General features: G+C 32.9%; 1 long non-coding RNA gene across 1 annotated transcript; it reads left to right on the forward strand.

Annotated features, from left to right (window-relative positions):
- On the forward strand, positions 483-4,073 carry LOC109718484. Its single transcript, XR_002218469.1, has 3 exons — positions 483-1,023; positions 2,064-2,129; positions 3,868-4,073. It is a non-coding gene; the product is annotated as an uncharacterized LOC109718484 (long non-coding RNA).

The raw sequence follows: 5,388 nt of genomic DNA on the forward strand, positions 1-5,388 counted from the left end.
CATCGGGCTTTGTGAAGGCCCATTTTACACATTTATCATATAATACATAAATACTTTTATTTGTATAATAATATGCACCATATATTTACTCATAGATATGTATAATTAATTAATTATAAATAATAATACTATTTAATATATTCTAATATGGAACTAAATATTTTGTTAATATATAATATATCCTCATATATATATAAGTATATACCATTAATAACACATATACTATATATGATATATTATATAATTTATTCTTTTTATAAATAAATATTACATATATATATATAATTAAATATTTTATTTTAATAATTAATAATCGGGCTTTTGGGTCGGGCTCGGGCCGGGCTTGGACATGCCCAAATAGGCCCAAAATTTTTTCGGGCCTAAATTTTGAAGCCCGGCCCAAACCCAAAGTTAAATTTTTAATACCCAAAGCCCGGCCCAAACATGGCCCATCGAGCCGGGCCTTGTTTAGGCCCGGACCCAGTTCCACCCCTATTCTTATTCCTTTGTACAGCTTCTCCTTTGCATGTCATGATTATGCTATAGAAAACGTGAAGCTTTCTTTGCTGATTCAAACTATAAAATACTTCACATTTCAATTTCTGGCTCTCTTATAAGTATTTTGTCGCCATCGATGCGTACTGCCTGAGATGTTTTCTGGTATGGCATGTCCATTAGTTAGTTCATGAATTACATAGCATCATCCAATTTTGAGAGAATATGTGATATGGTACTTCTATGGAACTAGATTATGAGAACGAAAATTCCAATATTCATTCACTTTTTCCCTGTATGAATTACACGATTCAGCACCTTTAAATTATTTTCTCTTTTGTTTTCTTTTCTGTCCTATACGTGATTTTGTGGTTGGTGGAAAACTTTTAGAAAAATTAAGGCCTGACAATTTTCTCTGGATTTCTTTCAGAAACAGGTCTTAGCGCGCTTTGATAATAGATTTCTTACGGTGGCTATTTTTCATAAGAGTGCAGCTTTCATTGTAGTCGGGGCAATCTAGGTATCTCTGTACGTAACTTCCCATTTATTTTCCCTTGAAAAGGAAAAATATTTACATGTTACGAATTCGGGTATTGTAGCTGCCAAAAACACTTTTTGGCAACCAATTTTGTCAAGTTGGATCGTCCTGTTTTGCCTTGGGTGTTTTTGTTTTCTTTTGGCATTTGCTGCAATTATATGTTAATGTTGTTAACCTTGTTATCGGCTTGTTTTACCATATCCGGAGTTCAATGAAAATTACCTAGTTGTAGGCTTGATGGTGGTCTGTTTCCATTAATCTTTCCTATTTTCAGATCAAATACTAGTGTTTGAAACATAATTGGTTTTAACTCTCGTGGATTTGGATGTCTGAAATGTTGTCTTTATTAACAACATATTTTATGTAGTTGGACATAATAGTGTATCAGGGAAATCATATAGGAAGTGACGAACGTGAGTTGATTTACGATTATAATTTTGGTTTTTTTTTTTTTTTTCAATTCGTGCGTGTTGTGAATTTACCATGTTCATATACTTCTTTACTATTTTCCTTTTGTTTTTATAATGTGTCAGGAGTCAACTTTTTTTTTTTTTGGACTGTTAGGCAAGCCTAATAGTGTTAGGAATCATCCAATGCACAAGAGACTAGATTTTTGACAAAGAGGAGTTTGATGGTCCATGAGCTCATTACTAGAATGTGTGTGATAATCTTATCAGTACCTTCTTAAATCTTAGTGGGAAGAGTAAAGACAATTTGAAATCACGTCTTGACCTAAAAGAGATGGGTATAAGGCATGATCTCCATCCTAAGGTTCTTTCTAACAACAAAAATTAAAAAGATACTAATGGAAACAGTGTAGTTTAATGTATTATAGGCTCTATATAGTATTTAGAATGTCTAATCTAGTTTTTATATACTCAAACTTTAGGGGCTTGCGGTATTAATCCACTTTCCCTTTATTAAATATTTTTTTGTGAATTAGTAATACTTTAGATTTTTTTTTGGTGGTAAGTGTCATATACAAAACTTCTCTATTTTAATTTTTCTTTATGATGGTATTTTTGACAAGGTGATTGCAGAATTAGCAAAAAGTTGTGAGATTCAAGCTACTGTCCCGTTACATCCTTTACTCAAGGTATATTGTTTTATTTTGCGTGCACAAGAAATATATTTTGCTTCTATTGTCCTTCTTTATATTTAGTTCTAGTTTGCTTCCATTGTCCTTTATCTTTTTTATGCAAGTAAATTAATGAGCTAGATTGGTATGTATGTAATCAATTAATGGCAAATCTAAGATTGAACTCATAGAAGATTTCAAATTTGTTGAGTGATTGACTGAGTTATATCTACTCAAATGCGAAATTAGGAATATATATGAACTTTGGTACTTCAAATTGAGTGCCTTCCTTTCAAGCTCATCTTGTTCTGTTCCTCTGAAATAAAAATAGCTATTGTTTCTTTAGAAGATTACTTTCCATTCTAATTTTTTGTAAAAATTTTGTTGCCAAGTTTATCAGTCTCAGACATTTTGTATATTCATTCACTTCTCTATATGTTGCTTCATAATTGTGTCCCACACCTTCTGACGAATCTCCAATCCCAAATAATTTCTAGGTTCAACGGAATATTTTGCAAGCCAAATAAGAAACCTGTCGCTATCTGGGAACAAAATATTTGTTAGTAGCAATGCCTCACATACATAGAGATTTAACCAACAAGAAGTGGACACATTTTGTTGTGAAAGTATTCAAACTACCACACTAAGGAATAAGGAATTTAAACCTGTAATTCTTTTGAAACTTATACTGCCTAACATGAATAAAGAATGAGCTCAGATTATGCCTATAAAGCCTTGATAATTTGATGTGAGAATGACACTTTGCCTTTGCTGTCTTTTGAAGTCTCTTTGGCCTCGATTTATGCAACCGGATCTATAATAATCTGCCAATTTGAAAACAACTAGATATAAGCTGTTTGAAAATGTTGCCTTTTGTCTTATTTACATGCATGTTTTTGACTTTATGTATTGTTCTCTTTGTAACTTTTAATTATTTTTGTAGTTGGAAAACTCTAGATTTTCTTATTGATTATGATAATATAGGGTAATCACTTCTTGTTCGTTGTTTTATATATCCAATGCACTATCGATTTTTGACATAGTAACTGCTACTATCTTATTGGTTGATGAACCCGAAGATATCTCTAGTTTTCCTTATTTATGGCTGTGATGAGCAGGGCTATTCAAGCATTTGTTACCTTGTCTTTTATCTAGTGCATACTTGGATTTGGGATAAGTTGAGTTAATACCTGGCCAGAAGGAATCAAGGCATTCCTAGTTTGTGATGATAATGGATTTTGTAAAGTATTTGATGTATTTTGTTCGTTTATGTAAAACAAATATAAAACATAAATTTAGCAATTTGTCTCCTCCTTGTTGTCTTATTGGTTGGAAAACTCAAAAAACTTCTCTTATTTGTGTGTTGATGGATTTTGTAGAAAAACCTATGAGCCAACAACTAGAAGCATTTGTAAGCCTATTAGAGATTTCTTTTTCTTTTTTATGGCAATCTTGGAGACATCAAACAAATATAAAGTTGTCAACAATTCTGTCTAAATGTGATATCTACAGTGCATATTGGTTAGGACTTAAAGATATCATAATTCAACTATGAGATTGTTAATAAGCTTTGGGTTTGAGTTTGTGAAAAAAAATTTGATGATCCTACAATTAAAGATATGCGTCTATTTGTATTGTAACCCAACTATCTAGAGCTTTAATCACTAACTCTTTTTTCCTCACATTTTATCTACAACGATATAAGATTGGCAAATTCAGTATTTGTACTAACTTTAATTTTTGTTTGTTATTGTAGGATGAATATTGTCTGACATATACTATTTTGGTGGGAATCCTGAAGCAGTTGAGTTCTGCTCATATAACTCTTTTCATCACATTTTGTCCGCGGCTACATATACATTACCAGAGGGCATTTGTTTAAACTGAAAATAATATATACGCTATACGATTAATAATTCATTGGGAATAAAGAAGTGATGAAACTTTTGTTTGTTCCTATTATTCCCTGCTTATACAGTAGGAGAGAATTTTTGATTTCTTGATTGGGATTAGTATTGTTGATTGAAGTTTATTAATGTTGAAACATTTTAAAATTTTTTTCATTATTGCAAAGTTTTCGTATTGGCGTGTTTATTTGGTATTTCATAATTTACCGATATTTTGGAGTGTCGGCATTTGTTTAAATTAACAACTTTTTTAGAGTCGGTAATATGTTGGAATTTTATAATTTACCGATGCTTTGGAGTGTCAGCAATTGTTTAAATTAACGACTCTTTTTAGAGTCGATAATATGTTGATATTTCATAATTTACCGATGCTTTGGAGTGTCGGCAATTGTTTAAATTAACGACTCTTTTTAGAGTCGGCACCTAACACATTACCGACTCTAAAAAGAGTTGGGAAAAAGTTCTCCGATGCTATGTTAAAGCGTCAGTATACGTATCCCGATATGTTTATTTAACGACTCTTTATCCGACGCTTTTAAAAGTGTCGGCGGTATTTTCTTTTCGATGCTTTAAAGCGTCGCTAATTATTATTTAAACCGTCATTAAATGTAAGATTTGTTGTAGTGTTGCCTCCCTTGCCACGATCCCTAGCCTTTTCCGCTGCGAAAGGCTCTGAAACAAAAACAACCAACCAATGGGGGTGAGAACTATTAAACAATAGTTCCCGGTGGGTAAGCCGCCGAGAGTGGTAAAATACACCACTAGGTCAACTGAGGCATGATAAAATGCAATAAGCTTAAACATGAAGTTAATAACTACTAAACAGTTTCAATAATAGTCATGCCTCTACATGATATGTCATTTAGCATATATGCGAATTCTACACTATCACATGCACAAACATTTATATAAGAAATCATATATGCTTTTCCATCTTTAAGCTACATGCCACAGATTGAGTAAATCTTTTATTAATATCCCCTAGCTAATGTCATCATGTAGCTACAGTTCCATACTATCCAACATGAGTATAAGTTTGCTACAAATAAGGTTGTCAATGCAAACAATAATCCATATAAATATCCCACTACTATGAATATATCAACTAGTGTCACAAAAAGTAAATGACCTACTAGTGTGTCCATCTACTATGTCAAGTTAATTAACTTTGAATATCAAAGTTCAATCCATCTGGACCTACACAAGTGTAGTCCGGCTTGCGCCGTGCCTAATGGCCCCGTAGTAGTCAACATTCCCACTCTAGGAATGAGCCTCCCCTACAGCATCCCATTTCGGCGCCCAATCTCGCATTGGCTAGCTTGTGTTGCGTTGGCTATCTTCGGAGTGCCGGCTTGTGGGGAGCGACCCTC

The sequence above is a fragment of the Ananas comosus genome, linkage group 1 (assembly GCF_001540865.1).
Source record: "Ananas comosus cultivar F153 linkage group 1, ASM154086v1, whole genome shotgun sequence".
NCBI classification, from domain to species: Eukaryota; Viridiplantae; Streptophyta; class Magnoliopsida; order Poales; family Bromeliaceae; genus Ananas; species Ananas comosus.